Source organism: Tamandua tetradactyla, chromosome X (assembly GCF_023851605.1).
Source record: "Tamandua tetradactyla isolate mTamTet1 chromosome X, mTamTet1.pri, whole genome shotgun sequence".
Classification (NCBI taxonomy): Eukaryota; Metazoa; Chordata; class Mammalia; order Pilosa; family Myrmecophagidae; genus Tamandua; species Tamandua tetradactyla.
In genome coordinates, this window is record NC_135353.1 from 36305690 (window position 1) to 36332962 (window position 27273).

The 27273-nt window shown below is 39.7% G+C and overlaps 1 pseudogene; it reads left to right on the top strand.

Moving 5' to 3' along the window:
* The first annotated feature begins 2485 nt into the window (after positions 1–2485).
* Positions 2486–3213, top strand: LOC143670392 (beta-1,3-galactosyl-O-glycosyl-glycoprotein beta-1,6-N-acetylglucosaminyltransferase 3-like; annotated as a pseudogene).
* The last annotated feature ends 24060 nt before the right edge of the window (positions 3214–27273 follow it).

Consider the following 27273-nt stretch of genomic DNA (forward strand, 5'->3'; position numbering starts at 1 on the left):
CAAAACATCAGCTCCCAAGAAAGACAGAGTACCAGGTTTATCCACCTCTCTGAAATAACTAAAAATGGAAAACTGGCTTTAAAGAAATTAGGTACCAGGCACTGAAGGACAATGATCGCTGAAAAATGGGCAAAAGGTGAGCCCTATGAATACACAAGCTTACTGTATTTCCAGCTTCAGTGAAGAGAAAAGGAGCCCAGAAAGAGTCTGGCAATCTCTCTCAATTTTTAATGACATGCTAGAGGCAGAATATCAAAGAGAAGAGAACTGAACAGAGAATGAACTCTGGAGATCTGCAGATAGCCCCTCTTGAGTAATGAGAAGAGTGCTGATTAACACATGCATGGAAGGAAGGTACGCAAGTTCAGGAAAATAACCACACAAAAGAAGGAGAAATATCCCTACAGAAACACATATAATACTGGAAATAGTGGCTGATTTCCTCAGGTAAATTGGAAGTCCTGACCATTTCTGTGATGTGGAAGTGTGCATACACATGTCTGATCTTAGTATTGGAAAGTAATTCTCTTTAGACAAAATGCTGTTTGGTCCTGCATAAAATATCTTAAGGCAAGATGTAAAATTATCAAGCCACTTCAATGTACCTTAATTGTATTCCAGAAAAAAAAAGTCAAAGACATTTATAGGAAAGCAAAAATATCCAGCATCCACAAAATTAAAATTTACAATGCTGGGAATCTAACCAAACGTTACCTTGAATGAAAAGAAGTTCAGAAGTATGGAGACAAATAAACCAACCCAATCTGATACATGTTAAAATGAGTAGATATGTTTTTTAAAATGGTTATTATAAATCCACCCCATATTTTCATAAAGATAGGAGGATGATTGAATATTTATAAAGATAGAGAAAATATTTTAAAAGGCACAAATAGAGTTTCTCAAGAAGAAAATTACAATTTCTCTGATGAAAAGTAGCCTGGCTGGGATAATGGCAGAATACACAACATATTGCAGAAGGAAAGCTTTGTAAGTTTGAAGACGTAGCAATAGAAACAATTTAAAATGAAAATTGTAGTCCCCAAAAAGGAGAAGAAAGGGAGGCAAGGACATAAAAATATTTAGATAAGTAAAGTTGAAAATTTCCAAATTTGATGAAGACTATAAACCTTCTAATTCAACATGTTCAATAAAACCAAAGTACAAGAAATATAGATGGAACTGTATCAAGGCATATCAAAATCTAATTACTCAAAAACAAAGGATAAACTGAAAAATCTTAAAAGTCAACCACTGCATTAAAAAAGACATTACATATAATTTAAAGAATCATAAAAGGTTTATTGTTGGAAAAATGCAAATTCAACAATACTGAAGCAACATCATTAATGTGCTAGAAAAACTAAAACTAAAACAAAAGCTGTCCCTTAGAATTTTATACCAGGATGTCATTTCATTAAAAAAAACAAATGTGAAAAGCTTCCCAAAGACAAAGAGAGTTAGCTTTTCACTTGGATCCTTGATTTCCTCAACCATTCCACCATGGGCACTAGTCCACCATAATTTATCCAAAGTAGGTACATACCTTGGCTGATGCAAGCTGTACCTCTGGAACTCCTCTGGACAGGGCTGTGCCGGGAAAGAGTGCTTGAACAGAAGCTTTTATTTCCTGAGCTGGGACTATATTATTTGAGGGCTAGAAGTGTACTAAGGGCCATGATCTTTTGTGCAGCCTCACATTTACTTGGCCAGCCACTCTGTGCCTCCCAGACAGAAACACTAACACCAGCTACCCCCCAAATGTTCTGGATCTCAGCCCAGATTCCCTTCTGAGCACAGAGACCCCACCATCTGAGACTACAGAGGCACTGGATCTGGTTTTTTAGACATCCTGTGAATATCAAAAAAATGTTTTCTTCTGGGGGGCAGTAAGAAGACCAGGGAAAATGGTATTCACACTTGCTTCCATGGAACCCAATAAGTTTCCCATTGGAAATGGATTCATGCCCTGGCAAGTTATCTTCCCAAGCAGGAAAGAAGCTATTAAAGGAGTCCATTCTTCTCTTCTCTTCTCTTCCTATGTTCATCATATTTTCCCTTGTCTCTATTCCATAAAGAGGATTTTGTGGAGGAGAACCCTTGCCTGAAACATTATCTGTGGTCCCTGGGCTGCTATAGGTTGCTGGCCATCATTGCTGTGAAATTTTCTCTCAAGTTGAAATTTAACTTTGATCACCTTGATGTGAAATCTAGACTTTCTAAGCCAGCACTATAGGGACATATTGTACAAGTCCCTAAAGCTACCAGCAAAGAAGTCCATCAATTGCTCTGGCATCATCTGAGGGGACCAGGAGGCATTGATCCAGGCTAGCCTGAACAACATGAAGAGCAAGAAGAAGGAGAAGCCTTTCAGAGATGCTGACTACCTCAATCTAACTAGAAATTGTGAGTACTTTCAGTCCAAAAAGAAGTTTAAACAGTTTCCCCTGAGAAAAAAGAATCAGACTTCCCTGTTATATATTCTATGGTGGCCTATGAGAAGATTGAAAACTTTGAAAGGCTGCTGTGAGCTATGCATGCCCCATAGAATATATATTGCATCAATGTGGATGAGAAGTCCCCAGAGACTTTCAAAGAGGCCATCAAGTCTATTATGTCATGCTTTCCAAATGTGTTCATGGTCAGTAACCTGGTTGGAGGTGGTTTATGCCTCCTGGTCCAGGGTTCAAGCTAACCTCAACTGCATGTCAGTGCAATGGAAATATTTCCTCAATACATATGGAACATAAAGCAGAAGGACCCTCCCTTTATAATTTACATATGTTCATAGGGAATGCCTATATTGTCATTTCTCAAGACTTCATCCAGCATGTCTTAGAGAACCCCAAATCCCAACAACTGATAGAATGGGTTAAAGACACCTATAGCCCTGATGAGCACCTCTGGGCTTCCCTTCAGTATGCACTGTGGATGCCTGGCTCTGTTCCTTACCACCCCAAATATGACATCTCAGACTTGGCTGCCACTGCCAAGCTGGTCAAGAGGCAGGGCCATGAAGGAAACATTAGTGAAAGGGCCTCTTATGCTCCTTGCACTGGAATCCACCAGTGGGCTGTCTATATTTGTGGGACTGGGGACGTGCTTTGAATACTTCAGAACCATTATCTGTTGGCAAACAAGTTTCACCCAAGGGTGGATGATAATGCTTGCCAGTGCTTACATTATAAAGCTATCTAAGGGACTGAACTGTGAGATACTTTGAGAATTAAGTCTCATCAACATCACCTACAATTCAGGAACTTATGCACATATGCACAGAATTTGCTGGGATGATGTGGGGGTAGAATACTGGGGCTCTGGAATGCATGGCCATTCCCAGGGTAAGGGAGCTGCTATTGGAATGTGGGTAAGTAGATCTACTGCTTGCAAATTATTGCCCTAGGTGAATGGTGTCTATTCTCTTTCCCTATCTCCAGTAACTCCACTGACTTTCCCACAGAGTGAGATGGGGAGGGAGAGTAAGGGAGAGAAGCATTGCAGGGTAGCCTAGATTTCAGGCAAATGCTTTTATGTCAGCTTTTGCACTCTGTGGAGATGATTTTCCTATTCATTTTAAGCTTGGTAGGGAAGGGAGGAGTGCTTCACTAAGGAAGAAAATACCCAAAAGAGAGCTTGATGGAGAGTTGCACTATTAACTTAAAAATAAATCCTGATTCAAAAAATTATAAATGTGAAACAAAAATGTTTCTAGATATATAAAAGCCAAAAGACTTTCTCACAAGTTGTCCTTTACTAAAATAATTGTTAAAAGAAGCCCTTTAGGTTGATTGCAGAAACATATATGGATCTGGATAAAAGAAATAAAGAGCACCAGAAATCATAACTTCATGAGTAAATATATAAGGTTTATCTTTAAAAATTCTTCAAAAGATATTTGACTACATAAAATAATAAAAATTTTTATTGGTATTTATAATATTCAAAGATGTAAAATATATGGAAAATAGCACAAATATTAGTAATAACATGGAAGGATACTATCATAGCCTATTTAAAGTATATGTGAAGTAGTAAAGTATCACTTGAAGGTGAAACCTGAAAGTTAAACATAAATATAAAAGTAACCCTAAAGCAATCACTAATATAACTAGATGAAGTTATAGTTAACAAACCAATAACAACAGTAAATAGAATAGGAATAGTTCATTAATTAAAAAATCAGAACAAGTTCTCAAGCATACGTTTAGAGATACCTGGGATAAAGTTCAGAGCCCTCACAATTGATTTTCAATCATGATAATAAAACAATTCAATGATAAATGAATAGTATTTCCAACAAACGATGTTGGGAAAACTGGATTTGCACAGTAACTTACTTCTATACAAAAATTAACTCAACATCGAAAATACACCTAAATTTAAGAGCTAAAATTATAAAACAATTGCAAGAAAATATGTTTGCTAAGTCTTCATGATCTTGGTTTAGATAGTGGTTTAGATATGACACCAAAATAACAAGTAATCAAAGTAGAAAACAGTTTGGACTGAACCTGAGCCTCCATCATGTTGTTTTGCCTTGGCATTCATTTTGCCAGGGACCCTTATCCTTTGTTCTAATTAATAACCCACTTCTAAACCCAGGACTCAGTGTATATCAGTAATCTCTACCTAATAATTACTCTCCACATGACCCACACCACCCAAATGCCTCATCCAGAACCCGCTGCTTGTATCACAAGATAAGCTAACCATCTACACTGCACCTAGATACTAGTCCCCTTCCCATTTTGCATGCTTTTGTTTTAAAGTAATCAATCTGTAATGCCTGTGGGAAATCTAGCTTCCACCCCTGGACCACAATAAAGATCATAATTAAGTCTGTCCTTATTAGCCTGCTTGAGTGCTCCCACCTGGTGGATGAGCCCCTAAGATATTCTTTCTGTCATCTCCCTGTGGCACCTCTCTTCCTCTACAGGAACTGTAAATAAAAAAAACTATCATATTTCATGCATTATTGTTTCTGACTCTCTATTTTTGACATTCCTGGCCTCTGCCCAAGCTCAAATTCAAAATCCTTCTTAATCAATCAGAACAAGCAGCACAGCAAGCAGGGTGATAGGGTGTGTTGGTCACAACTGGGGGTACTGAGGCATAATGTCATTTGTTTGCGCTTAACTCACTAACTGGACTTCTTCGGTAGCTAACACTGTCTAGGAAGGGTTTATAGCCTACTGGTGTATATTTGTGCTGTTTTGCTCTGCTGCCTGTTGCTTCTGCCAGGTTTGCCTAAGCTTCCCATCCCAAATTGGTGGTCCTTTAGATCTGAGTCCTCCCCAGGATCTGCAATTGGCCAGCACTGGTGGAGCAAGAGGAGAAACCCTGTTATTTCCAGCACTCCCCCAAATGGGAGACTGGCACCAGGTGACATTGAAAAAGAGTAACATTAGTTACATAGGAAAAGCCTTGTTGTAGCTCCAAGAATAGGAGCCTGCAAAGCAAAAGATGGGCATCACCCACACTGTTACTACTTGCAAGTGAGGTGGCTGGGGCTAACTGCACTTAGGAATAACGAGAGAGAGCTAAGCATCTCAGGGCCTGGACCATAGCAACTGGGAGATTGTTGTGTGAGTTTTCAAACACCATGACTTAAGAAAGAGTATCCATGTCTGAAACCCACCCCTAGAGGCACCCTTTCCATGGGAAGCATGATGACACCACAAAAGCAATGCTGCTACTAGGGCCTGCAATCCCCTAAGTTGTTGCTATTTCTGCTTCTATCACTCTTCATCTCCTGACCCCATGGGGTATAGAAGATATAACACCTGGTATGAGTTGCTAAGGAATAATTGGTCCAAAAAACAAAGAAAGGGCCTGAACTTATTGTGCCAGAACCCCTTAAAACACAGTAGGAAGCTTCTGAGTTGCTTAAGAAATATAAGACTCCCATGCAATCTACATGAGCCCTACTCAGTGCTGATGTGTTTACACCCACAGTATGGAGGCTATGCTTAATAATCCTGCCTCAGTCATGCTATGAAAGCATACCCCAATAGGCATGAAGTCGATGGAACACCAGAGAGAGAGAGAGAAAGAAAGAATGAGAGAGAGATAGAGAGAAGGTTCCTTTGAGTCAGGTCAGTGGGAACCACAATAGTCCTTATCACCATTCATAAGATTGATTGTCACCAAAAGGGAATCCAAATTGGAAAATAAAACTCAAAATTTCATTTGATTGCATTCAAGCCATTGTTCAAGGAGACAAGACAAAAATCACAGATTGGTTGCTAAGAATCTTTAATATGGACACCTAGTTGTCAGTCTTAGCCCCAAAAATGAGGCAATTGGCTAGTATAATTGAAAACTCTGAACCTCTCCTCTGTTGACTTATATACTTATAGCATTAAAAGAGAAAAACACACTTATCCAGAGTGGGTATTACCACCAAGACAGATACACACTGGAAAACAATGACTTTGAATGTTACTTCAAAAGATTGAGACAATACAATACCTTTGGCATACCATTTCTTTGAGCATTCAGAGAAAAAAGATGAGGAGTTCATCTCCAACTTTGAGGAAACCTCTCCTTTGACACCAAATAATGGAGAACTTTTTATAGGGAGCCCCTTTCCCCTGAATTACCAAGCAACATTGCTCAACATTATAGGCATGGCTCATAGTGTAAGCAAAACTATGGACAGAGCAGATATATTGTTACAGATGGTTGTTTATCTGGCTCAGGCATTCATTCCACAGGGGTTACATGGCCCCTTACCTGGAAGGCCCTGCCACTTCTTCCTATATATTATAGGTCCACTCCTCTACCCCTTTGAGATTTGTGACTAATGGAACAATTCTTACTAAGCAGCCGCCCATTGTGTTCCACCTTTTACTCTTACTTTCTCCATTGTAGGTATTGATACTTTATAAAGCAACTTAGAACACCCGGATAAAGATCAAATCCTTGGGCCTCTTGTGGAGCATGTGAGATGGAGTCCCCACGGAACTGTTCCTGACAATTGACTTGATAGATGTTGCAATGTCATCTGACACAAGATACTGAGGGGTTCCAGGCTTTGACACAAAATATCCTTAAAGAGAAAGTCATTATACCTACCAATTCCCCATTAAATAGCCCTATCCAATCAGTTCTCAAAGCCTCCACAATGAAGGTTGATTAAAGTTTAATTATACCAACCTAAATGCACAAGTTCTGCCTTTCAAAGCTCCTATTCCCAACATCATCTAATTAATAAAAATATACACAGGAGAGTGGATATTCCTTTGCCACAAATGACTTGCCTCACATGTTTTATTCAGTGCCAATACTACTTAAAACTGATACTATAGAGCTGACATCTGATTAAGGGATGACACTAAACAGGGCCACCTGGAAGACCTACCTAGCCATACTCATCATCACTTACAAAAATGAGGTTCAGCAGAGTGGCCCCTCATTATAGATTCCCACCACCATCAAACACAATCCCACCTCAGACACTAAGATATGTATAAAACCTACATTATTCATATTCTGGAGACAATACGTCCCACATCTCTCACTGTCATTGCAGCCTGTTCTGTTTCACTAGCTGCTGGAATACAATATACCAGTAATAGAATGCTTTTAAAAATGGGGGATTTATTAAGTTGCAAGTTTACAGTTTTAAGGCCTTGAAAATGTTCCAATTAAAGCAAGTTTATAAAAATGTCCAAATTAAGACATCAACAAGAGGTTACCTTCACTCAAAAAAGAACAGTGAAGATCAGGGTTTCTCTCTCAACTGGAAAGGCACATGGTGAACATGGCAATGTGTGCTAGCTTTCTCTCCAGGCTTCTTCTTTCATCAAGCTCCCCCAGGGGCATTTTCCTTTCCAAATATTTCTGGCTACATGGGCTCTGCTAGTTCTCATGGTTCTTTTGTGGCTCTGTCATCATTTTGAATCTTTCTCCAAAAAATGCTCTTTTAAAGTATTCCAGTAAACTAATCAAGAACCACCTGGAATGGGTGGAGTCACATTTCCATCTAATCAAAAGTTAATAGCCATAATTGGGTGTGTCATATCTCCATGGAGACAACCTAGTCAAGTTTCCAACCTAAAGTACTGAATAGGGATTATAAAAAAAGAAATGGCTGCCTCCACAAGATGGAATCAGGATTAAAACATGGCTTTTTTTAGCATACATAATCCATTCAAAGCAGCACACTGCCCAAATATAAAATTACATGTACATCCGCTGATTTCTGCTGAGGAGTATTAGTACAATAGGCATTTCCCAAGCCATGTCTTTGTCTCTCAAGGAATAAATTTTAAATTAGAGACCTTGACTATCTCCAAATATGCCTCTTATAGTCCTTTGGCCAAGCGTTGTTTCTTATTGGGCTCTTCCAGAAAATAGAGATGCTTACAGAGTCACGAGTGGTCAGCCTGAGCATGTTGATTCCCACAATGTCCCAAGTGCGAGATAATTCAGAGCAGCTGCTCAGCTCAGCCAATGAATCCTCACTGGTAAAATGGAAATGGTAATGATAGAAACAGGCTAAACTTAACAAACAATGCCTTTCCAAAACTGCAGGAAGATGTGGCTTCCCCTATGCTCAACCCCTTGCTCTTAACCCTAAAGGATCATCATGTTGCTCCCACTGGCTGACACTCTAACTGAGTTTGGTACCCCTTGGGGAGTCAGTATATTTCAACTACAGCAACACCAGCATTATACATAATGAAACTTCTTGGAGGACCGTGTCCTGTCACCTGGCCTCAGGCACATCACTGACCAAGGATGGAATACAGGGCCCTGCATAGCTAGCAGAATTGGCCTTGGTGATACCAGATACCCTAACCCTGGGTCTCCCTTAGGTTCACATCCTTAACAATACATTGGTGGTACCAATGGCTTGGCAGTCTGGTCAGGTTTATGGAAATATAATGATTTCCTCATTCAAGGGAAACCAATGTGGGTGGACATATCTGTAGGTAGCTAGCTGAAATCAAACTTTGTATTTTTGTTTCTCATGTTTCTTCACATACCATTCAACATACTTGATTGATATCAATCATGCATACTTGATTGAAACCAATGATACTTGATTGATGACAATCGTACTTGACTGATAGCAATCATACTTGATTGATAACAATAAAAATACATGATTTACGAGGTCCACTTAAGTCATGCTGCTAATATGCTTTCTAAGTAGGTCTCAACCATCTCTAAGGAGGTCTCAGAGAGCCCTTACATCCTTTATCAATTAACTGAAGGCCCTTATAACTTCTGGTAACCAGGGCACAGGCCTGCTTGCTTAACAGGCCTATTGGCATGGCATTTCACTCACACATTCCCTTACCAAAACTGTTACTAATTGCACCATTTGTACACAAATCAAATTCTGCAGACTCCACAGGTGGGGCCAGGTTCTTAGGGACATTTGCCCTTACCAGTACTGACATTTCAAGTTCACTGAACCTTGCCATGGGAGCCACCATGTATACCTTAACTATGATTGATTCCTTCACAGGTCTTCTATTGGCCCACCCTTCCCAACATGCCCCAATTGACATGGCCACTCCAGGACTCACTAGTCTATATTTCTTCTCCAAAAATTAATAGTTTGAACAGGATACCAACCTCACAGTCCAGTCAATTCAGGCTTGGGCTAGAAAACAGGGCATCCTTTGGAGTATCCATTTTCCATATAACCCTCAGGCTGTAGGCCTAATAGAAAGACATAATGGCCTCCTCAGACATCTCTATAGGCTTCGGGTGACAAATTCATCATTAATGGGGTTCCCTTACTTCCTCAAGCCTTAATAATATTAAATTTGCAAGTTTGGAATTTCATATCTCCCATGCTATTTAAGTGTTCCCTTTTCAAAATCTCTTCTTTTGGTGGTTAAAGAAAATTTAAGGCCTTCCAATGGACTAGACATGCAACTATCATGACAACACCCACTGACCAGTTATCCCCCTACACCTTTGAGTTTTCTATTCTACCCCTTTCTCTACAAGATGGCAGCCAAGTTGAAAGCATATCATTTATTATGACCTCCTAGATATAGAGAATGATTCCAAACCACATATCATAAGTATCCAGAGCCAATACAAAATTGCAGTTGCTGCTGGATTTTAAGGGTTATAAAGTTATACTTGGGATATGAAATCCCAAACTTGTAAATTATCACCAGTGAGCCATAATTCTCCCAATTCCTTCCAGGAAGTTGAAATAATTGTCCCATGGCCTAGAAGTGGCATAGTGTGGGTCACATGGAGGATATAGGTATTGGATACCAGCCAGACTCACAAAAATGTCTTCCCTAGCATGATGCAAATTTGGTGCTCATATAAGGCCAAAAAACTATACATAAAAGCCACAAGATGAAACTGATCATAAGGAAAATGATGTCTCAAAACTCTCAAGAAGAGGCCACTGTCACAAACGTGGAAGTCATGATCCAAGTGGCTATACCAAAAATCATACACTCTGGCTCTGGCTCTTGACCACTCTCTGGGCTGCATGGGTAATCAGTCTACTTCCAGATCACATGGGCACAATCATGATTGTATAGTCCTGCATCAGCAAACCAAAATATTCCTCAATTTCACAGCTGATTGGTATGCAGGAGGTGCTTGTAAGCTCTTGTGACCCATATGTACCCAGCTTGCCTCTGAGCCTGGTTGACCCAGAAATCAGTCAATATTTTCACCACTTTTCTGTACTATGCACCTCTACCCCCTAAAAAATATCCTTTTCACCACTGGCAACAATAATTACTTTGCTTAGTTAAATCTAGTCCACTGTATGTCACTACTCAACTCTTGGCCGAGGGAGTATGCATCCCTCCTATTTTAACCAACTATTTCCTAAATTCCTGGAGGGCTTATGCCACACTAAAGGCCCCAACACCCTCAAATTCCAAGATAATAGCCAACAAATGTCCACACAGCCAAGTTTCTTCTTTGCTCAAAACTTCCAGACTCCCCGGATGAAATATTTCCAACAGTTTTTAAAGTTGGCCCAGCATGGTTAGAGTTGTTATTCAAGGAACAGCCCTTAGCCAACAAAATCAAATACTAAAAAACAACAGTTCTCTGCTATCTTAATGCAGGCTATATAAAACACCCATGGGGCAATTAGTTTACTCCAACAACAAATAGATACTTTAGTCCTAATGGCCATGGATAACTACCTGGCTTAGACTACCTGCTGGCCAAATAGGGAGGAATATGTGGTATAGCAGGCATCTCCTGCTGGACATGTATCTACAACTCCACACAGGTTCAGACTAATCAACAAAATATGCTTCAAGGCATTCTAGACTTCCACAATATCATCCAGATTTTCAAACAATTACCTTGATTCAAACAAACCACTGACCTGTTTTCATGGCTTTGTCCTGAGGGGTGGAGGAATGGTTATAAAATGGCTTTCAATTCTTGGTACTGGGGTTTATTGGCATTTTTCTAGTAACTACCATAACTAAATATCTCCTGCACTGGCTCAACAATAGCCCGCCCTGGCCATCAATATATCAACCATACAGACAGCTGTCATTCTAACTCTAAATGATGCTAAAGACACCAAGGGATGGATTGTGCTGAGCCTCCATTATGCTTATGCTTCATGGGCATCCATTTTTCCAGGGCTTCTTGAAATTTGCTCTAGCTGTTAACCCACTCTATGCTATGGCCTCAGTGTGTATCAGCCATGGCAGCCCAACAAATACCACTCATATACCCCACACACCTCACCCAGAACCCACTGCTGGCCCCAAATGATCCCCAAAACTCTTAGACACATAGTCCCTTTCCTTTTGCATGTATTTGCTTTATACTAACCAACCCTTAAACAAACCTGCAGGAAGCTACTATCCTTCACCCCAAGACCACAATAAAGGCACAAGCTGAGGTACCCCTCTCAGCCTTCTTATATACTCCTGACCTGTTGGTTAAGCCCAGGAGCCACTGATACTTCCATTTGTCCCCTCATGGCACCCTTACTGCTCCAGGATCTGTAAGTAATAAACTATCTTATTTCATGCATTATTGCTTTTGACTCCCTGTTTGTGTCATACCTGAACTCCACTCAGACCCAAATTTAAAATCCTATTTAATCAATTCAGAAGAAGACTTCATCAAAGTTTAAAACTTTCTTACTCCAAAGGAGACTAACAAGAAAGTAAAAATTTAATTCACTGAATGGAGGAAAATATTTGAAAATTATATATCTGATAAGAGACTAGAACCCAGAACACATAATAAACTTTTACAACTTAATGAAATGAAAAATAATGTAATTAAAAATAGGCAAAGTATCTGAATAAAATACAAATGTACAAAGAGCACAAGAAAATATATTCAACATCTTTATCCATTAGGGAAATGGAAATCAAAACCATTAAGGGATACCAATTCATAGCCACTAGGATGGCTAAAATAAATTTTTAAAAAGTAGAAAATTGAACATATTGTAAAAGATGTGGAGATAATAGAATCCTCAGACATTGGGATTAGGATTTTAAAATGGTGCGGCCCCTTGGGGAAACTTAGTTTTTCAGAAGGTTAAACAATAGATTTATAACATTATTCAGAAATTCACTCTTAGCTATGTATCCGAGAGAAATTTCCAAAAAAGTCTTTCCCGGAATTTTTATAGCAGGATTATTAATAGCAAAAATTTACATCAATTAATTGCTGGAGAAAATAAATATGATACACCCACACAATGATACTATTCAGCCATTGAAAGGGCAAAATACTGACATTTACTACAAAGTGGTTGAACCTTAAAAGCATTATACTAAATGAAAGAAATTATATACAAAATGCTATATTCTGCATGATTCTATATGTGAAATACCCAGAGTATATAAACACAAACATACAGAATGTAGTTTAATGATTTCCTGTGTCTAAGGTGAAGGAGTAATGAGGAGTTACTTCTAATATGTATGTGGTTTCTTTTTGGGTTATACAAATATTCTATAACTAGATAGTGGTAATGACTGTACAATTCTGAAGATATTTAGTTTCTTGATTTAGTGCTGTGTTCAACATCATTGAGGGTCATGGTTACAAATTTTTGGAAGGTTTTATCTTAAGTGTGATGTCAATATCACCTCTTTGGGAAACTAAAATGGAGATCAAATGAACCCACAACAGAACATAGATTTGTCCCTCTTCCCAGTAGATAACAAACCAGTCACTGCTATTTTAGATACTGGTGTAGTAACATTTGTCAGGAGACCTACAGCCCAGATATCTAATATTTGTTAATTTATTGTCTTTTGTGTGTGTGGTTTTATTGTTGTGGTGGTTCTCATCACAGGGAAGCAGGTCATGATAGGATCCCTGCGGTAACAGTTAGCCAAATATACACATCCCAGAACTGAGTATTCCCCCAATGATGCAAGGTTGTATTCTTAGAGGCATTATTCCTCTTCCTAATGTTTTGTTTTTAATGCTTTGTGGGGAAAGGTTAGTTTATATCCCATCTCTTTAACTATACTCACCCCATGAACTGATGGCATCACTTGACATGCTAGTGGTGTTTAAGATTTACTTTTTTTTATGTTGTTCTCATATTCAGTGTTATATGGCCACCAAAAAGCTACCTCTAATGGTATATATACATTAGAGCTTTCCTTCATAGCTGTCCAAAGGCATGAGACCACAAACCCAACACCTGGGTTGGCTTGCTTTTCTCAGTTGGCACTTCATTAAGGTGTGTTTCATTCATAAACACCAATCAGAAAGCTCCTAGCTCAGTACATTGACTACTGTGTGTCCATGCCTATCTTCACCCACAAGGAGTCTATTTCTGGCTGCATGGCCCACACTGTCTGTGCTGGATTGAAAGGATTTATGTAAGCTAGAAAAGCCATGTTTTAATCCTAATCAATCTTTTGAGGGCAACGGTTTCTTCTAAACCCTATTCAGTCCTATCGGTTAGACATTTGATTAGATTATCTCCATGGAGATGTGGAGCGATCAATTGTGGGTACTAAACATGTCTCCATCCATTCTGTGTGAGTCTTGATTTGTTTACTCGAATCCTATAAAAGAGACATTTCAGAAAGAGTTCATTTTGAGGAACAGGAGAGAGCCACAGAACCATGACAAAAGGACAAGAGAACCACAGAATCCACCAATCAGCGACCTTTGGAGATGAAGAAGGAAAATGCCTCCCAGGGAGATACATGAAGCAAGAGGCCTGGAGATAAAGCTAACTGACACTACCATGTGCAACATGTGCCCTTCCAGGTGAAAGAAAAATGCTGTCATAGGCCTTCTTGAACCAGGTAATCTTTCCCTGGATGCCTTTGATTGGATGTTCCTATAGACTTGTTTTGATTTGTGTAATTTCAAAGCCTTAGAACTGAAACTAGAAATTTATTAAATTCCCCTTTTTAAAGGCTGTTCCATTTCTGATATATTGCATTCTGGCAGCTAACAAACTAGAACAGATTTTGGTACCAGAGAAGTGGGGTGAGGCTGCAGTTTTCAAACCAAGCATGTTGGAACAAAATTTTAAATGAATACAGGGAAGATTCTGGAAGAGTTGTGAGGAGCTTGAAAGAGATGACCTAGAATGCTTTGAAGAGACTGTTGGTAGAAATGTGAACTCTAAAAATACCTCTGACTAGGCTCTAGACAGAAATAAGCTATGTGTTATTGCAAACTGGAAGGAAGGTGATCCCTGTTTTAAAATCACAAGTGTTCCAGTTTGCTAACTGCCGGAATGCAACACACCAGAGACAGACTGACTTTTAATAAAAGGGGATTTATTTTGCTGGTTCTTCAGAGGAAAGGCAGCTAACTTTCAATTGAGGTTCTTTCTTATGTGGGAAGGCACAGGGTAGACTCTGCTGGCCTTCTCTCCAGGCCTCTGGGTTCCAACAACTTTCCCCAGGGTGATTCCTTTTTGCACCTCCAAAGGCCTGGGCTGAGCTGAAAGTGCTGAGATGAGGTAGGCTGAGCTGCTTGGGCTGTGCTACCTTGCACTCTTTCATTTAAGCACCAGCCAATTAAGTTAAACATCATTCATTGCAGCAGGCATTCCTCCCAGCCAACTGTGGATGTAATCAGCAACAGATGAGGTTCACTTACCATTAGCTCATGTCCACAGCAACATAACTAGGTGCCTTCACCAGGCAAAGTTGACAACTGAATCTAACTACCACATGTCCACCCCTTGTCAACTTGGCAACTACACACACCACCTTAAACAGGTGCAAAAATTTTTCTTCTGGCTGTGGACCTGTGAATCTCAAAACAAGTTGTCTGATGCCAATATGCAAAGGAGGATATTCACAGGACACAGGTTTTCATTTCCATAGGGAGAAATTGAGAAGCCCTGACTGTGTTTGCCATGTGCCTTCTCACTTGAGGAAGAAACCCTGAACTTCGTCAGCCTTCCTGAACCAAGGCATCTTTATCTGGATGGATGCCTTTGATTGGACATTTCTGTAGACATGTTTTAATTGGGACATTTTCTCGGCCTTAGAACTGTAAACTAGCAACTTATTAAATCCCCCTTTTTAAAAGCCATTCCATTTCTGGTATATTGAATTCCAGCAGCTAGCAAACTAGAACAGCAAGTAATCTGGCAAAGTTGACTAGTAGCTTTGACTGGAAGGCATATTTTAAAAGCAATGAACTTGGATATTTAGCAGAAGAAACTTACAAATTAAATGTGGAAAGTGCAGCCTGGTTTCTTCTTGCAGCCTACAGTGAAATGTGACAGGAAAGAGATAGACTGAGAACTGAACTCTTGAGTACAAAGAAACTAGAAATTGATGCTCTGGAAAATTCTGGGTTTCCAGGAAGGGAGACCCCAGAAAACAGTCTCCATGTAAGAACTTGGCCAAATGTGGAACCAGTCAAACATTTCTGAGAAAGCCAGGATATGACATGGAGTTATCCAGAAAGAATTTGTGGAAACTCCTTATGTCTGATGGGTACAACCCAAGGCTACTGAATGGAAAGACAATGAGAGTGTTGTGGGATCTGTATAAATAGAACAATTATCAATCAGAACTGAGAGGGACAGATAAGGGACACATTGGAGGAAGAATTATATCAGAGATGGAACCATGGAGGCTGAGGTCCGAATTCAAGAAGCCTTGGACTTGGAGAGCAGACCCACCCAAGCCCATGGAGAGGGTGATTTCACCCTAGAGGCAGAAGATGGGCCTTCCACCTCATTGCAGTGGAAGAGTCATGCTGCCTCAGGCTTTGGAGAAGGTGAAGCACATTCCTTGCTGTTTGGGTAAAGCCTGGCTGCCACCACATGGTGGGGTTGAGTGTGTGCCCTGGAGATGACAGAGAGCCCAGGTGCAGCCCCGAAGCTTAGAGAGGGTGGAGCTGAGAAAATGGTGGTCTCCCCAATGTCCCCCAAGCTTGTATTTGGAGAAAGGAAGGCTTCCTCTGCGTAGGCCCTTGAAAAGGGTGGGACTGCCACTTCCTAAAGGCCTGAAGATAAATGATTCTCAGACTTTGAGATCTAATGTAATTTGCCCTGCAGGTTTTCAAAACTTCTTGGGTCCGTTGACCCCTGTATTCTTTCCAAATCTTCCTTATGGAAATGGGTATATGTATCCTATCTGTCCTTCTTTGTATATTGGCAGCAAATAATTTGTTCAGAGTTTTATAGGTCCAGAGCCAGAGTAGAGTTTGTCTTAGGACAGACAATGCCTATAACTAACTTTGATGAGATTTTGTACTATTTCTGACTTGTTACTGCATTTGTATTGTTACTGAAATGCTTTAACAGAAAGGGTTAAATGATGGAATGAATGTATTTTATATATGGGGTAAATATGTCTTTTTAGGGTCCAGAGGGTGGAATGTGGTGGTTTGAAAGATTTGTGTACCCTAAAAAAAGCCATGTTTTAATCCTAATCAATCTTGTGAGAGCAATGAAATCCTTATTCAGTTCTGGGTTGGAAATTTGATTGAGTTAGCTCCATGGAGATTTGACTCGATCAATTGTGAGTAGTAAACTTGATTCAGTGGAGATGTGTCTCCACCTATTCGATGTGGGTTTTAATTAGTTTGCTGGAATCCTATAAAAAAGACATCTTGAAGAGATTTCCTCTTGAGAATGTGGAGAGAGCCACAGAACCACACAAAAGGACAAGAGAACCAAAGAATCCACCAGCCAATGACCTTTAGAGATGAAAAAGGAAAATGCCTCCCAGGGAGCAACATGAAGCAAGAGGCCTGGAGAGGAAGCTAGCAGACACTGCCATGTTCACCATGTGCCCTTCCAGGTAAGAGAGAAATGCTGAATGTCGTTGGCCTTTTTGAACCAAGTTATCTTTCCCTGGATACCTTAGATTGGGCATTTCCACAGACTTGTTTTAATTTGGACAATTTCACAGTCTTAGAACTGTAAACAAGCAACTTACTAAATTCCCCTTTTTTTAAGCTGTTCCATACTGCATTCTGGCAGCTAACAAACTAGAACACTGTCCAAGATAGGGTTTGGACTGAGCAGGGACTTCTCCATCCCTTATCTATCAGTACTTTCCTGGGGTCAACTCTGGGGCCTCTTCTGATTCTCTGTGTATGATATGGGCTCCAGAATGGCTTGTAAGTCCAGTGAGATGAAACTCGATGTTAAGTGTCTCCTCTACTGTAGATATGTGTCACTGCACTAATGTGCCATTCTGGGCTATCACAGAGGTGGGTCTTAATGGGTGTCATGGCTAAGTTCATGTATCAACTTGGCCAGGTGGTGGTGACCAGTCGTCTGGTTGGGTAAGTGCTGGCCTGTCTGTTGCTATGAGACATTTAATGGTCTTAAAAGATTATTATCTTGGCTATATCCACAGTTTATTGCACTTGTAATCCACTAAGGGAAGTGTCTTCTGCAATGAGTGATGTTTAATCTAATCACCAGAAAGCTCTTAAGGAGGATTCAGAAGAGACAGTCACTGTTCCTGTTTCAGATGGTGAGCTTCCCCTATGGAGTTCATCCAGACCCTTCCTTGGAGTCACCAACTTCACAGGCTGCCCTACAGATTTTGGACACTTAAATTCCCACAGTTGCTTAGCAAGCCTCTCCTGAGAGTTCTTTGAGGACCTTCATTGGTTACCACCTTGCAGCCTGCCCTACAGACCTTGGACTTTACATTCCTATGGTTATATGAGCCATTTTTATAAATTTTATATCTATGGAAATCTCCTGTTGATTCTATTTTTCTGGAAAGCCCTAGCTAATACAGCTTGGTACCAGGAGTGGTTCTTAAGAAACAGAATTTTTAAAATAGGTTTTTATGATTGGTTTTCTAATCTAACTGGACTCAAAGAGTCCACTAAGGACTCTGTTTCCTGTAATCAGAATGACGCTGCCAATCCATGGAGTGAACTGGCAAGAGATAGTCAAAATATCACCATAGGATTCTTCTAATGCTTCGCTTGTATAAAACCAGGCTTGGGGGTAATGTTTTTGACACATTTATGGAGTTTTGTGCAAATAGGAAGTATAGAGATGTTAGCTGGCTGTTGTTAGATAAGCTGAATGCATTAATGAGGAAAAAGGATGGGCTGAAGGCTTCAAAAGAAGAAGCTTACATGCCATTTGACAAATATAACAATTTCTATGAGTGCCCTGAAGGAAAATCTTATTTCCTGTAGCTGCAGACTTGAGATCTGTGAAAATCAGACTCAGAATCTTATTGTTAGAGTACCAACATTACAATGTAAACTGAAATCTCAATCTTGCATAGTGCCTGTCATTAAAGTAAGGACATTGATTGGAAAGTAGTGGGACCCAGAAAAATGGGATGGTGACATTTGGATGGATAATGATGTCAGTGGAGAGGTTGAAACCATAGGTCATGCTGAGTCTTTTCTAGATAACTCTTTAATAGTCTATCCTGAGGACATAGCTGTCCCACTTCCCGCCTGCCCTGAGAAGTTGGCCACCCAACTTTCACCTGCAGGAATTATCCCTAGAATGATTAATCAGATGAAACTGCAAATCAGTGCCCTGAAGGAAATGGCTTGGAAGATGCTTCTAATTCTTTTCATGACCCACCCCACCACCCCTTATTTCTTCCAGACCTATAAGTAAAATCCCAACAGGCCCCAAAAGGTGAGATACAAAGTGTCACCTGTGAAGAGGTATGTTATACTCCAAAACAACTTCATGAGTTCTCCAATTGATATAGACAGAAATCAGGGGAATAGGTATGGCAATGGATTTTAAGAGTGTGGGATAATAATGGGAGGAATATAAAGCTGAATCAGGCTGAATTTATTGATATGGGCCCACTAAGCAGAGATTCTCCATTCAATCTAATATCTCAAGGAATTAGAACAGGCACTAACTATTTGTTTGGATGGTTGGCTGAAACATGGATCAAAAGGTGGCCAACATTACCTGACGTTGAAATGCCAGAAATGCCCTGGGCATTCCACTGAACTGGGAGTTAAGACTGCCACCTGGTCACTTTGGGCTACTTATGCCACTGGAACAACAAGCCAAGAAAGGGATTACATTACTGTCTGGGGTGATTGACACTGACTATCAGGAGGAAGTAAGACTGCAACTACATAATGGAGGTAAAGAAGAGTTTTCTTGGAATATAGGAGATCCCCTAGGGCATCTTTTAGTACTACCATGCCCCGTGATTAAAATCAATGGAAAACTGCAACAATGCAATCCAGGCAGGACTACCCATGACTCTCAAACTTAATCAATGAAAGTTTGGGTCACTCCACCAAACAAAGACCTACAGCCAGCTGAAGTGTTTGCTGAGAGTAAAGGGAACATGGAATGAGTAGTGAAAGAAGTAGTGATAAATATAAACTAAGAGCATGTGATCAGTTACAGAAATAAGGACTATAATGCTGTTTTGTACATGTTATAGTATTTAAGTTCTAAGATATCAAGTTTTTTTTTCAATGTTTAGTTTCCATTTTATTTTACATTGAAGAACATTTCCTCACCCTCCAATTTATATTTATAAGTTTAGAGCAGGGGTACTCTAATAATGTGGTCCCATTCTAAGGAGGAAATGTCACATATGAAGGTGTAAATTCTCCTTAAAAGTGTTGGCACATTAAATGATGTTCAGAAATGGCAATTAGCTTTGAGAAGGTGTAAATACATACACTGATGTGAATTTAGATGTGAAATTTATTCCCGTAATTATGCTAAATTTAATTGGACCATACTGCAATAGGTCGTAAAATCAGAGAAACCTAGAGTTTAAAAGTCACTATAGAGGCTACTTCAACCTACAGAGCTTCATTTTTCTCCCTCCAGCACTCTTTATTTTGACTTTGCTGACTTAAATCTTCTCCAACATTATTTGGCTTTTGTGTACCAAAATGATCCTAGGTGGATTATTTCATATAAATGTTTAGTACTGAACAGAGAAAATGAAAAAAGAAAAAGAATTTCTTCTTTTTTGAGCACCCACTATAAGCTGGTCACACTTTTAAGACTTTTGCTATATATTTACTTTTTTTATTTTTTGCTGTGTTATCTTTTTTTATTAATCAAAAAAAGAAAAGAAATTAACACAACATTTAGAAATCATTCCATTCTACACATGCACTCAGTAATTCTTAGTATCATCACATAGATGTATGATCATCATTTCTTTGTACATTTGCATCGATTTAGGAAAAGAACTAGCAAAACAGCAGAAAAAGATATAGAATGTTAATATAGAGAAGAGAATTAAAATAATAATACTAATAAAATATATATATAAAGGAAAAAAGGAAAAAAACAAAAGATACAAACAAACAAACAAACAAACAAAAAACCATATTTCAGTTGCAGCTTCATTCAGTGTTCCAACATAGTTATATTACACTTAGGTATTATTGTGCTGTCCATTTTTGAGTTTTTGTATCTAGTCCTGTTGCACAGTCTGTATCCCTTCAACTCCAATTACCCATTATCTTACCCTGTTTCTAACTCCTGCTGGTCTCTGTTACCAATGATATATTCCAAGCTGATTCTCGAATGTCGTTCACATCAGTGGGACCATACAGTATTTGTCCTTTAGTTTTTGGCTAGACTCACTCAGCATAATGTTCTCTAGGTCCATCCATGTTATTACATGCTTCATAAGTTTAGTCTGTCTTAAAGCTGCATAATATTCCATCGTAGGTATACGCCACAGTTTGTTTAGCCACTCGTCTGTTGATGGACATTTTGGCTGTTTCCATCTCTTTGCAATGGTAGATAATGCTGCTATAAACACTGGTGTGCAAATGTCCGTCTGTGTCTTTGCCCTTAAGTCCTTTGAGTAGATACCTAGCAGTGGTATTGCTGGGTCGTAATCCATTCTGCCATTCTATGTCTTTTGATTGGGAAATTCAGTCCATTAACTTTTAGTGTTATTACTGTTTGGATAATATTTTCCTCTACCATTTTGGCTTTTGTATTATATATATCATATCTGATTTTCCTTCTTTCTACACTTTACTCCATACCTCTCTCTTCTGTCTTTTCGTATCTGACTCTAGTACTCCCTTTAGTATTTCTTGCAGAGCTGGTCTCTTGGTCACAAATTCTCTCAGTGACTTTTTGTCTGAGAATGTTTTAATTTCTCAGATATCAAGTTTTTAAGAGTGAATATTATCCAAGGTCTTGCACCTTATTCTGGGGAGATTTAATGTGTTTACAGTTGTACACAGGACAGTTGAGTGTTGTTAGGTGAGGACAAAATGTATCTGTTATTGTTTTCTATTTAGAGATTAAGTATGGCTTAAGGTGATGTATATAGCTGCCAAGTTGATAAGGGATGCACTGTCATCATCATGTTCATGTGTCAACTTCGCCATGTGTTGGTTCCTGGTCATCTGGTCAGGCAAGCACTTACCTGTCATTTCATGGACTTAAATCATGATTATATCAGCTGCATCCACAGCTGATTGCATTTGTAGCCAGTTAAGGGGCATGTCTTCTGCAATGAGTGATGCTTAATCTAATCACTGAAAGACTTTAAAGGAAGATTCAGAAGAGAGTCTTTCCTTCCCAGTTCAGCTGGTGAGCCTCTCCTGTGGAGTTCATCCAGTACCTTCATCAGAGTCACAGCATCACAGCCTGGCCTATAGATTCTGGACGCTTCCATTCCCATGGTTGTCCAGGCAGAGTCTCCTGTGAGCTTGTTGAGGACCTTCATCAGTTACCAGTTTACGGACTGCCCTACAGATCTTGAACTCAACATTGCCACATTTGCATGAGACACTTTTATAAATTTTATATCTATGGATTGCTCCTGCTGATTCTGTTTCTCTAGAGAACCTTAGCTAATACAATGGGATATGTCATTTTTATTTCTACTGTCATATCATTTGTGATGGCCTCTGTTTCTGATAAAACTCAGTAAACAGCAAGGTATTGATTTTATGAGATGATAAAGATTAGCTCAGCTCCTTTGAAGAGTTGTGACAAAAATGCTATGGGAATCCATGTTTTCCTGTCCCTTTACCATATGTTTTATCCCATTCCTTCTTCTATGACAGAGCCATCCAACTCAAATAGCAATCTGAAACCTCAGTTTACAGGGCCTGTACTTGGGCTGTTAAAATTTTGCTTTAACAAAGCCCTCCTCTTCCTTGTGCTCCCAATCTTATTCTGCTCGATTTTTATTAGCTTGTACAGGAGACACTGTCCCTTGTGCCACATGAGGAATGAACATCCTCTGACCACCCACTAGTTCCTCAAAAAGTCTGTACCTCTTTAACTGTTTGTGGGTGGGGGTAAGTGGGGCTTTAATTTATCACAGTAAATGTAAACATGCAATTACTCAACCATACCATCCCCAGGAATTTGACAGTGTTTCCTGTTCTCTGTATTTTCTGGGGCATTGATTGACCACCATCTTTTCTGGAAGGGCTGACCAGACCTCCATGGCTTTATCTAAAAGGCTTGAGTGTGCATAGATTAGCAAAATATCATTTACATAGTGTTTTATATGTACTTCTGGAAGTGGACCCAAAGTGATCAGGTCCCTGACCACTAATCAATGACAGATAAAAGGGCTATCTACATATCCTTTGCTAGGGCTTGGAAAGCCCACTACCATGCCTCCCTCATGAAGACAAGCATGGACTTTAACTGTTTGTCTATTGGTATATTAAAGAGAGCATTGGCTAAATCCATAACAGCATGATTGATCCATAGACAGATTGCTAGTCTCTATTAAGTTTGGCACATGAAGGTTATAAGGCAAATGAACTGTCATGCTATTCCTTCTTTTATACATAATCTTGTATTAGAGTGTTAATGAAGTGAAGCCCTTGGTCACTAGAAGTGACACTGGGGGCACTGTATATGGTTTTTGTGGTTGCTATTATATGGTTACATTCCTCAGCAGAGATTTGGATTTTACTTAAAGTGAAAATCCTGTCATCATCCTGGCTTTAGAAGATAATCTACTGGCATAAAATCAACAGCTTGTCCTTCTCCAACCATCTCTTAGTGTCCAGTTCACAGTTGATGAAGTAACCAGAGATGTGACTGGGCACTGAGTCCCCTCCATTATAGCTGCTGCTGTATGTGGCAGAGCCACATCTGCCCTATCCAGGGCAATGAAGTGTGCAGGGTGAAGACCAGGCCCAAGATGCCTGATAGCCCTCAGGCTGCCCTTCCCACAGCTGCAGTGGCTTAGGGTGCTGCCTCCTCACTGCCCTGATCACTGTGTTATCCTCAGCTGCTGTTATGGGGCAGGGGGTGGTATACTGGGGTGACCCCACAATATATCTTGGCACTACCCTCTGAGATTTTGCCACCAATGCCACCCAACAAAAGGACTGTGGCCCCAGCAAACCTGGAAAAGGATAAAAAGTGTTGAGGATAGCCCGCATGGCAGCTCCTAGCTCCCACCTCTCCCGATCTGTTTTGCCTTATTTTGTATAAGGGAGTGATTGCACAGAGACATTTTCCCTTCCTTGTCCTCTGAGCTGATCACCTCTACCAATTAATCAGACTTATGTTCACTTTCTGAAGGATCCCATGTCTTTGCACCTCAATTGCAAGCCTTCACTATGGCAGGAATATTTTCTTCAGGGAGCCTTTTTCACACCTTTGTGCATACTGGCAGGTCAAGGTGTTTAGCCTCAAGTGCCCTTCCCTCAACTTCCCTGCCATATCAGTTTCCAGTAAAATTGTAGTTCTCCTCATGTCTTGCTCCACCTATTCCTCTACCTCTAATTTACATACTCGGACTTCAGATGCTAATTGTATTCAGCAGCCACTCTTATTGGTTGCCCCAGAAACCAGCTGCTTAGACTTCTTGCCAGGTAAATGTAATTTTATTCCTTCAAGTAGGGAGAGGAGCCTCTCCTGCCAAGGGTTTTTGGGAGCATCAGCGTACTCCTTTGACATCCTTCAGGCAACTAAGAGGGTTAAGGGGTACAATGGAGCCACACGTAGACCTGTGCATCCAGCCTAATATTTCCCTTGTTAGTTTCTCTTTTCCTCAGCCCATTTCTCTGGAATCCTACTGACTATGCCAATTGTTGTGTCCCACTGAACCAGCAACAGGACTCACACTAGAGGAAGAAATAGGAAAGACCCAATTGAAGTTTCCTCAAACAGCTCCAAAATGGTCTGTTGCAATTCCAGAGAAGGGGAACTGATCACCCCTAAGCATTTTATCAGGGGGACTTGCATACGGAGACTTGTAGCTACCTTGCAATGGCAAAAAGTTCACTCACATATGTCTGCCCCTACAGCAACCACTTTTTATATTGGTTAGGGCTGGGGAACAAAGGTGGATGAATGTCAAAAACTTGCATGCAAATTTTAGAAAAATATTTGGGTATGTGCTTGAGGTACTATGGAAGTTGTTACACACACCAGAGAAAGGCCATGCTCTTTTCTTTATTAATTAAAAAAAATTAACAGCAAATGAACAAAAACATTCTTAACATATGATCATTCCAGTCTGCAAATATAATCAGTAATTCACAATATCATCACATAGTTGCATATTCATCATCATGATTATTTCTTAAAACGTTTGTATTAATTCAAAAAAAGATATAAAAAGACAACAGAAAAAGAAATAAAACAAAAACAGGAAAAAAATATTATACATACCATACCCCTTACCCCTCCATTTCATTGATCACTAGCATTGAACACAGCTCTACATTTTCAAGTAGTTCCCTCCAGCCTCTCTATGACATCTTGAATAACAAGGTGATATCTACTTAATGTATAAGAATAACCTCCAGGATAACCTCTCAACTCTGTCTGAAATATTTCAGCCATTGACACTTTGTCTCATTTCACTCTTCCCCCTTTTGGTTGAGAAGGTTTTCTCAATCCCTTGATGCTGAGTCTCAGCTCATTCTAGGATTTCTGTCCCATGTTGCCAGGAAGGTCCACACCCCTGGGAGTCATGTTCCACATAGACAGGGGGAGGGTGGTGAGTTTGCTTGTTGTGTTGGCTGGAGAGAGAGGCCACATCTGAGCAACAGAAGAGGTTCTCTTGGGGGTGACTCTTAGGCCTAATTTTAGGTAGGCTTGACCTATCATTTGTGGGGTTAAGTTTCATATGAACAAACCCCAAGACTGGGGGCTCAGCCTATAGCTTTGGTTTTCCACACTGCTTATGAGAATATCAAGAATTCAACTTGGGGAGGTTGAATTTTCCCACTTTCTCACCATTCCCCAAAGGGGACTTTGCAAATACTTTTCCACTCACTGATCAAATCACTCTGGGATTCATCGGGGCATTACTCTGGACAAACCAACAAAATCTCATGTCCTACCAAGGTTCCATGATGCTCTTTTAATCCATTCCTGTGGGTGCATACCTATTATAGTTTGAAACTTTTGATAAGATTATTTCAATTAAGATGTGACCACATCACTCAAGGTAGGTCTTTATCCTCTTACTAGAGTCCTTTATAAGTGGAAAATACACATATAGAAGCTAAGAGATAAAATTAAGAGATGCTCACAGAAAGAGCCCCACAGAACTTGACAGAAAACTTCACAGTTGGAGGATCCAGAAGCTGAAGGAACAAAACCCAGTAGAAAAGGACTAGCAGACGTATCCATCTGCCTTCCCAAGTGACAGAGGTGTTCAAAATGGCAGCAGCCTATCTTCAGAAATGATCTTTTCCTGTTGATGCATTAATTGAGACATGCCCATGCCCTTAGAACTGTAAGTTTTTAAACTAGCAAATTTCCGTTGTTAAAAGCCAGTCCAGTTTTCGTATATTACCCTCTGGCAGCTTTAGCAAGCTAGAACAGCATACTTTTCTCAAAACTAGATGCACTTACAGTGGGTAGCATTCAAGGTTACAGCAGCCAAGCTTCCAGAATGTTATGGAGATGGATGTGTTATGAGGGGGCAGGGGTGAGATCAATCCTCAGCTCAGTAGGAGATTCTATAAAATTTCCACTCCTCAAAAGAAACTTTTAAGAGAATGAGAAAAAGCAATCATAGATCAGGAGAAAACATTTTAATAAGCAGTTATTAAACAAGATTTTGTAGCCAAAATATGTAAGGAACACCTACACTAAATAATATGAAGACAAACCAATAAAAATTGTCAAAATATTAAAACAAATGTTATAGCAAGTAAGATACATGGATGGTAATCTAGCACTTAAAAATCACAAATTAAAAAGGCTCCAGGTTTCTGTTTAAATGAAGTAAGCATCTTTTCTATCTATATTTTTTATGTGTGTATGTGTAAAGGGATTTATCATAAGGAAATGGCTTATGTGACCATGGGGCTGGCAAGTTCGAATTCTGTAAGGCTGCAGTGGCTGGAAACTGGGATTTGGCTGATTTTGAAGTCCTTAGTCTGAATTATCCAGGTGAATCTAGATGGTTTAAAATTAGGTAAGAGGCATTGTTGAAATTGAGGCAGAGTTTCTTCTTTTGACCTCTGAAACACTCAATACTCCCTGAGACCTCCAAATGATTGGATGAAGATATTATCCACATTGCTAAGTGCAATCAGCTTTATTAATTAGAGAGATAATCAACTGATTTTAGATGCAAATCTCACCATGAAATAAATTTGCGGTAACACGTAGATCAGTTAATTGGAAACATAACTTAGCCAAGTTGATTTGTGAAATTAACCACCCCAGAAAGAGATAACAAAACTTGATGAAAAATTGCTAGGGTGGTGAGCTGTTTTTCCTCTTCCATATCCCCTACCATAGACCCTAGACAGAACCCAATAAATGCCCAGGGGACACAAGCCTCCTAATCTTGAAATGAAAAAGAAGGTAAATATTCTCAGAAAAAAAGAAGGAAGAAGGAAAAATAAAGCAATAAAAAATGAACTAAGCTCATAGAATCCCAA